This window comes from Orbicella franksi, chromosome 4, assembly GCF_964199315.1.
Source record: "Orbicella franksi chromosome 4, jaOrbFran1.1, whole genome shotgun sequence".
NCBI lineage: Eukaryota > Metazoa > Cnidaria > Anthozoa > Scleractinia > Merulinidae > Orbicella > Orbicella franksi.
In genome coordinates this window covers 6,338,903-6,348,381 of record NC_138148.1, presented here as the reverse complement: position 1 = coordinate 6,348,381, position 9,479 = coordinate 6,338,903, and the positions used below count along the sequence as shown (strand labels likewise).

Sequence of the window (9,479 nt, the reverse complement as noted above, 5' to 3'; positions counted from 1 at the left end):
TACTTAGACATACTTTTCTAATTAAAACAAAACTCAAAATTTATGCAAATTCAGTAAGGAAAAACGCTGACCAGTAGTGCTTCAAATCATCTGATATTGTAGCAAACTACAGTTCAGTCAATGAACTTTAGGTTTTCAGTTTCATCATTAGTTTCATGCATCATTTTGTTAACCGCACACAGCTAGGCTACTCACTATCTACTAAACTTGCAATTAGATTATGAGCTCGAGGTTTCAAACGCGTGATAGTTGACGAGGGCGCAGCCCGAGGTCAACTATCTCGCACAGAAATCGAGAGCGAATAATCTCTTTTTTTTTTTTAGTATAGATCTACCGAGTCGTTCAAAAACGTTATCTAAATCCTCTGTACAGACACTTCGAAAACGCCAAGAAGCGGCCGTATTTTGTTAGCAAGGGTCAACAAAGGTACACTGCTACGTTGCTCACTATCTATAAATCTACTAGCGTTCTATTACGAATGCTGTTCTCTGATTGGTTATGCTACTCACTATCTATTCTGTGATAGATAGTGAGAAGCGTAGCACTGTGCCCTTGTTAACAAAATGACGGCCGCTTCTTGGCGTTTTCGAGGTGAGTAACGTAACCAATCAGAGAACGAGTTTCGTGATAGAACACAAGTAGTTTGAAACTAATTAACAACAGGGCTACGGGGCAATAGCCCATGAGGCGATGAGGCGAAGCCGAACAGTGGGCTATTGTCTACCCGTGGCCCTTGAAGGCGAAGGGTCTAATAGACCAATTTCGATATATTAAAATTCAGCCCAAAACAATAGACCCCAGTACGAGGCTCTGGGGAATAACTACAGAGTTTGTGGGGTTTATTCCCCAAAGCCTCGTGCTGAGGTCTATTGTTTTAGGCTGAATTTTAATATATGGAAATTGGTCTATTGTTTTATAGTATCACCTAACTAGTCGGACAGAAAAGGCAGTAATAAAGTTAGCAAATGCAAGTTGAAGAAATATTTATTTGGGAATAAAACGAAAGAAAGCGTCACGCTCGATTGCGCCAATTTCGCTACTCGAGGACTAATACTAACAGTCCTCCAGTAGCGTAGCCAATTAAAATGCAGGATTTGCATTAGTCCACTAGTTGGGTGATACTAATTTCTGATATATCTCAAACTTTAAAAGAATTTAACTTTAAAAAACTTTATTTAACTTTAAAAGAATTATCGACTTTAATTATTAACTTTAACTTTAAAGAATTAAACAAAACTCTTCAAAGAACTTTGAGATTTTTTTCTTCCAATTGTATCGAAGTTAGGAAAACCGTGTCAAGACTTTGCACCAAAACAGCCATATGTACTTTGATTTCACACCTCCAAAAGGCCTTAAAATCACTCCGAACGATGAAAAAAAAAATATAGAGAGGAGAGCAAGAAAAGGAAGATAGGAGAGTGGAGGAAAAAAAATTGACATTCCTTTTAGTTTTTAAATCGTCTACTTTGGAGATTGTAACTGGCTAGGAAAAAAACGCATGATTTCTTTAACACTGTTTTCATTAATCCTGACATATATAAATTTTTTAGTTTTATTTATTTTACCAGTTCTTTTTTTGTCCTTGTCGATTTTTGTATACTCTTCTAATATAATTAATCTATAACTACTTTTACATTGTGGCTGAAAAGCCACTATGGGGGAGCTTCAATAAACGTATGTATCTATGTAGACTTGCTTCATAATATGGTAATTTTTTTTTGTCACCGAATTCTGGAAAATGACGCTACTTCAAATAGACGGGAAAAAGTTTCTTTGTTTTCAATCAATCATCTGAATTAATTGCATGTTCTTAGGGCATATTATCGCCATGCAGTTATCGACCATTGTGGCCATTTTTGGGGGAAAGAAACAACGAAGTTGCCAAATATCACTATATAGTAAAGATATCAGTGACGTCACCTATTGTTATTTAAAATATGCCAACCAAAGAACTACTTGGTGATGAAACAAAGAGTTTCTTTGTTTAACGTTCTTAACATTTAAATAACAAAGACAATGTTTGTAAACAAATATTTTCGCTATAGTAAAAATAACGACTAGGAAATGAATTACCGTCACTCCGTGTAAGCGCACCTGAAGTAACACTTACTGCTATGCAAATAAGTAGAATTTAAGCACGCACCTTCGCGGGAAAGTGGCTCATTTGCATTGATTAAAATTCAAAATTGATAACATTATTTTATTCTACCATGCGCTCATCAACACACTTAAGTTTTCAAATTTAATTTCATAACGGACTCGAACGGCTCAAAAATGAACAAATGAGCAACTTTTGAACAACGTTTGGACAACTTCGCGTCAAGTTAAGTTTACTGTTCACCGCTACGATGAGGTTTTAAAGAACGAAGGAGTATGCTCCATAGATACTGTTACCACAAGATTCACTTGGACACTGAGCAAGATCCTTCGCTTCTCCGAACGAGTTTGACATGAGAGTTGATCGAACTTCGATTGATAATCATGGCGGCGTTTATTCAAACAGCGTGATCTCAAAGTTATTAATTACACGCTGGATCTGCCATTCTCAGAATTTCCAGGATTTCATAATTGTACTTTACCAGTCTTCACCATCAGCCGGCAAACTGAAATGATACATTTTCCTTCGCCGATGTTACTTTCTTCACAAAACCTCTGGACCCAGTTATCAACCTGCCGAGCGATAGACTCGAGAGACCTAGAAGAAAAACAATCGGAGGAAACTGCTGAAAAGAGGTAACAGGAACTTTTCATTCTATTTTATGAACACAATGTCGTTATTTTTCTTTTCACATTTTTACGAAATATGTTGTACTTTTACGGTCGCAAAAGTGCTCCGCAATTGACACAACCATACTGGAACGTTCCCCTGTAATAATTTTTTTGATCATTTCCTGAAACTATCCTGAACAACTACCACTATGACAAAACATAAAATAAATAATTTACTCTGATCTCGATTTCTAATGCATACAATCACTCGATGCCAGACAGCGAGTTTTGCGCTCTTTAATTCTTTTTTCTAACGAGACGAATGTTTTATCCGTAAACTAATCATTCCGAAAAGCTACCAAACGACATCCAAACATTTCCGTGCGTTCTCATTAACAACTTTGATTGCTAACGGTTAACATGTACATTATTTTCTTTATATCAGGAAAGCTACGCCCTGGTTACAGTTTGGTACAACATATTATACCGTAGGAGTGGAAATAGGACAGCCAGCCAACAGACTGGTTAAAAAAAAGATAAAACTAACGAAGCTCAGTAGTCTTGACCGACATACAAACATCGATATTCCTGGAGAAATCATTGGAAAGAATTAATTTACGGATCATTGAGGTTCCACAAAGCCATCAGTAACTAGAGAAGGGGATCATTTTTTTTTTAACCCTGACCGTGAACTTGGATCAATTCACAGCATCTGTTCAGGTAAAAATTAGTGACTTTCTCCTTAGTTACGACGGGACTATCAACGAATTGTCATGCATTTCACTAAAATTATTAGATCGAACAAAACCCAACTAAAGGTATGATGTTACTCCATAGAAAAAGCATTTGATTTTACAATATTATGTTATCCAGTACCTAAGACGATGTCTTTCCACATCAAATAAAGGGTCTAGGATTATAACTTAACTTCAAATAAGAAACAAACGATCAAAAAAAACAACACAGCCAAAAAAAAAAAACAAGCAAACAAACAAACAAACAAACAAACAAACAAAAAAAGAATCAACTATTTCATTTTAAAACTTAACCATTTGTTAAAGTTAACAAATAAAAACAAAACAAAATTTTTTTATTATAAATACTTGACCTATGTAAAACAAAACATTCAAATATTAAAATTAGAATTGCTGTAAACGGGATTCAAATCCATTCAAAGAGGCAATTCCCAGCTGGGTCAGTGGAGAGTTTCACCTACACCACTTACCATGTACAGGATTCAAAACTATTCGAAAATGCATTCGCTAGCTAAAGGAAGAGTTTAACACGCTCCACTTAAATTAAACGGGAATCAAACCCATTCGAAAATGTAATTTTCAGCTGGGTTAGTAGAAAGTTTCACACGCTCCACTTAATATGAACGGGATTCAAACTCATTCGAAAATGTATTTGCCACCTGAATGGAGTGTTTAACACCCTCCACCTAAATTGAACGGGATTCAAACCCATTCCAAGATGAAATTTAAAGCTGGGTCAGTGGGGAGTTTTCTTCGCGCCACTAAAACGAAATTTAAAAATGCATTCGCCAGCTAAATGGAGAGTTTCGTACGCTCCACTTAACATGAACGGGATTCAAACCCATTCAAAAATGTAATTTTCAGCTGGCTCAATAAGAGTTTCACACGCTTTACTTAACATCAACGCGATTCAAACCCATTCGAAGATTTAATTTTCAGCTGGGTCAGTGGAGAGTTTCATTCGCTCCACTTGACATGAACGGGATTCAAACCCTTTCGACAATGCATTTGCCAGCTAATTGAAGAGTTTCACACGCTCCACTTAAATTGAACGGGATTCAAATCCATTCAAAGATGTAACAGTTTTATACGCTGGGTCAGTGGAGAGTTTCACACGCTCCACTAAACATGAAGGGGATTCAAACCCATCCGAAAATGTATTTGGCAGCTGAATGGAGAGTTTAGTGCGCTCCAGTTAACATGAACGGGATTCAAACCCATTCGAAGATGTAATTTTCAGCTGCCTCGGTGGGGAGTTTCATTCGCTCCACTTGACATGAACGGGATTCAAACCCTTTCGAAAATGCATTCGCCAGCTAATTGAAGAGTTTGACACGCTCCACTTAACATGAAGGGGATTCAAACCTATTCGAAGATGTAAGATTTTTACGCTGAGGCAGTGGAGAGTTTCACACGCTCCACTTAACATGAACAGGATTCAAACCCATTCGAAAATGTATTTGGTAGCTGAATGGAGCGGTTGTCATGCTTGACTTAACATGAACAGGGTTGAAACAAATTCGAAAATGTAATTCTTAGCTGGGTTAGTAAAGACTTTCCTACGCTTCACTTAACATGAACGGGATTCAAACCCGTTCGAAAAAGCATTCGCCAGCTGAATGGAGAGTTTCGCACGCTCCACTTAACATGAACGGGATTCAAACCCATTCGAAGGTGTAATTTGAGCTGGGTCAGTGGGGAGTTTTATTCGCTCCACTTGACATGAACGGGATTCAAACCCTTTCGACAATGCGTTTGCCAGCTAATTGAAGAGTTTCACACGCTCCTCTTAAATTGAACGGGATTCAAATCCATTCAAAGATGTAACAGTTTTATACGCTGGGTCAGTGGAGAGTTTCACACGCTCCACTTAACATGAAGGGGATTCAAACCCATTCGAAAATGTATTTGGCAGCTGAATGGAGAGCTTGGTGCGCTCCGCTTAAGATGAACGGGATTCAAACCCATTCGAAGATGTAATTTTCAGCTGCGTCAGTGGGGAGTTTCATTCGCTCCACTTGACATGAACGGAATTCAAACCCTTTTGAAAATGCATTCGCCAGCTAATTGAAGAGTTTGACACGCTCCACTTAACATGAAGGGGATTCAAAGCTATTCGAAAATGTAACAGTTTTACGCTGAGGCAGTGGAGAGTTTCACACGCTCCACTTAACATGAAAGGGATTCAAACCCATTCGAAAATGTATTTGGCAGCTGAATGGAGAGTTTCTCGTGCTTCACTTAACATGAACGGGATTCAAACCCATTCGAAATTTCAGCTGCGTCAGTGGGGAGTTTCATTCGCTCCACTTAACATGAAAGGGATTCAAACCCATTCGCAAATGCATTTGCCAGCTGAGTGGAGAGTTTCACACGCTCAACGTAAATTCAACCGGGTTCAAACCCATTCCAAGATGAAATTTAAAGCTGGGTTAGTGGAGAGTTTCATGCTTTCCACTTAACGTGAACGGGATTCAAACCCATTCGACAATGCGTTCGCCAGCAAATTTAAGAGTTTCACACGCTCCACTTAAATTGAACGGGATTCAAACCCATTCGAAGATGCATTCCCCAGCTGGGTGGAGAGTTTCGCGCGCTCCACTTAGTGCTTGTTTACTTTGACGTCCCGAGGTAAGGTTGGTCGATGAACTCGGTGCTTCCGTACCATTTGTTGGAAACCACGCCACGCAGGTAGCACGAGTACCATGCGTCCATCCTTTGGAAACATGAGTCCAGAGGGTCGCAATAATGTGGTTCATGAATTCTGACTGGGTCAGTACTCATCGCAGATGATTCGCACTCAGCTGAACCAGAGGATTGTGGCTGTTTTCAAGCAGGGGTTGCATACTGTCGCGCTCTTTCGCGCGTGAGCGAAAACACGTTGTATCTTTAAAATTAAATAACCTATAGCACTTAACATTAGACCGCGAAAGAAATCTACGTTTAATATCAGTGATGGAGAAAGGATAGGATATAGCTGGTAAAGATAGAGGCATCAATAGTGTTTAGCCATGAAAGGATTTAATTAAAAATTTGTTGTAAGGGAAGGAGGGAGAGAGAGAAAGAGAGTATTACCTAAGAGCCTAGAGATAAAATACCTCTGCTTAAAAAGACGGGGACATGAATGGTTTACAGTTAGACTGAATTCAGTTGAGCGTTACGACACGTCTTCTATCATCTTTGGGACTCCTTATCCTTTTCGCGGAAATAATAAAAATACAGCAATAGATAGTATTTTTCACTGACAGTTTGATATCTTTTTTCGAGAGACGCGAAGGAAAGTGTTTCCCAGGTTGATGAAAAATCAGGACTGGATACTACATGAAAAGTGACAACGAGAGGAATCTGAGGGTAAGTTGAAAACTTTCACGAAGGTGAGAATATAATCGGTCATCAACTTGTAGAAACATATACATATTCAAAAATGCGCATCCGCCAGCTCTGAGAAGACTTTAACACGCTCCTCTTAACATGAACGGGATTGAAACCCATTCGAAGATGTAATTTTCAGCTGCGTCAGTGGAGAGTTTCACACGCTCTACTTAACATGAGCGGGATTCAAACCCATTCGAAAAAGCATTCGCCAGCTGAATGGAGAGTGTCGCACGCTCCACTTAACATGAATGGGATTCAAACCCATTCGAGGATGCAATTTTCAGCTGGGTCAGTGGAGAGTTTTATTCGCTCTACTGGACATGAGCGGGATTCAAACCCCTTCGACAATGCATTTGCCAGCTAATTGAAGAGTTTCACACCCTTCGCTTAACATTTAGGGGATTCAAACCCATTCGAAAATGTAATTTTCAGCTGGGTCAGTAAAGAGTTTCACACGCTTTACTTAACATGAAGGGGATTCAAACCCATTCGAAAAAGCATTCGCCACCTGAATGGAGAGTTTCGCACGCTCCACTTAACATGAACGGGATTCAAACCCATTCGAAGATGTAATTTTCAGCTGGGTCAGGGGAACGTTTCATTCGCTCCACTTGACATGAACGGGATTCAAACCCTTTCGACAATGCATTTGTCAGCTAATTGAAGAGTTTCACACGCTCCACTTAAATTGAACGGAATTCAAACCCATTCAAAGATGTAACAGTTTTATACGCTGGGTCAGTGGAGAGTTTCACACGCTCCACTTAACATGAAGGGGATTCAAACCCATTCGAAAATATATTTGGCAGCTGAATGGAAAGTTTGGCTCGCCTCACTTAACATGAACGGGATTCAAACCCATTCGAAAATGTAATTTTCAGCTGGGTCAGTAAAGAGTTTCACACGCTTTACTTAACATGAAGGGGATTCAAACCCATTCGAAAAAGCATTCGCTAGCTGAATGGAGAGTTTCGCACGCTCCACTTAACATGAACGGGATTCAAACCCATTCGAAGATTTAATTTTCAGCTGGGTCAGTGTAGAGTGTCATTCTCTCCACTTGACATGAACGGGATTCAAACCCTTTCGACAATGCATTTGCCAGCTAACTGAAGAGTTTCACACGCTCCACTTAAATTGAACGGGATTCAAACCCATTCAAAGATGTAACAGTTTTATACGCTGGGTCAGTGGAGAGTTTCACACGCTCCACTAAACGTGAAGGGGATTCAAAACCATTCGAAAATGTATTTGGCAGCTGAATGGAGAGTTTAGTGCGCTCCAGTTAACATGAACGGGATTCAAACCCATTCGAAGATGTAATTTCAGCTGCGTGAGTGGGGAGTTTCATTCGCTCCACTTGACATGAACGGGATTCAAACCCTTTCGAAAATGCATGCGCCAGCTAATTGAAGAGTTTGACACGCTCCACTTAATATGAAGGGGATTCAAACGTATTCGAAGATGTAAGATTTTTACGCTGAGGCAGTGGAGAGTTTCACACGCTCCACTTAACATGAAAGGGATTCAAACCCATTGGAAAATGTATTTAGTAGCTGAATGGAGAGGTTGTCGTACTTAACTTAACATGAACAGGATTCAAACAAATTCAAAAATGTAATCTTTAGCTGCGTTAGTAAAGACTTTCATACGCTCCCCTTAACATGAACGGGATTCAAACCCGTTCGAAAAAGCATTCGCCACCTGAATGGAGAGTTTCGCACGCTCCACTTAACATGAACGGGATTCAAACCCATTCGAAGGTGTAATTTGAGCTGGGTCAGTGGGAAGTTTTATTCGCTCCACTTGACATGAACGGGATTCAAACCCTTTCGACAATGCGTTTCCCAGCTAATTGAAGAGTTTCACACGCTCCACTTAAAGTGAACGGGATTCAAATCCATTTAAAGATGTAACAGTTTTATACGCTGGGTCAGTGAAGAGTGTCACACGCTCCACTAAACATGAAGGGGATTCAAACCCATTCGAAAATGTATTTGGCAGCTGAATGGAGAGTTTAGTGCGCTCCACTTCACATGAACGGGATTCAAACCCATTCGAAGATGTAATTTTCAGCTGCCTCAGTGGTGAGTTTCATTCGCTCCGCTTGACATGAACAGGATTCAAACCCTTTCGAAAATGCATTCGCCAGCTAATTGAAGAGTTTGACACGCTCCACTTAACATGAAGGGGATTCAAACCTATTCGAAGATGTAAGATTTTTACGCTGAGGCAGTGGAGAGTTTCACACGCTCCACTTAACATGAACAGGATTCAAACCAATTCGAAAATGTATTTGGTAGCTGAATGGAGCGGTTGTCATGCTTGACTTAACATGAACAGGGTTGAAACAAATTCGAAAATGTAATTTTTAGCTGGGTTAGTAAAGACTTTCATACGCTCCACTTAACATGAACGGGATTCAAACCCATTTGGAAAAGCATTCGCCAGCTGAATGGAGAGTTTCGCACGCTCCACTTAACATGAACGGGATTCAAACCCATTCGAAGATGTAATGTTCAGCTGGGGCAGTGGGGAGTTTTATTCGCTCCACTTGACATGAACGGGATTCAAACCCTTTCGACAATGCGTTTGCCAGCTAATTGAAGAGTTTCACACGCTCCTCTTAAATTGAACGGG

General features: G+C 39.8%; 1 long non-coding RNA gene across 1 annotated transcript; it reads left to right on the top strand.

Annotated features, from left to right (window-relative positions):
* Positions 1-2,107: 2,107 nt before the first annotated feature.
* LOC145484301 (uncharacterized) lies at positions 2,108-3,658 on the top strand. Its single transcript, XR_014048999.1, has 2 exons — positions 2,108-2,733; positions 3,155-3,658. It is a non-coding gene; the product is annotated as an uncharacterized LOC145484301 (long non-coding RNA).
* The last annotated feature ends 5,821 nt before the right edge of the window (positions 3,659-9,479 follow it).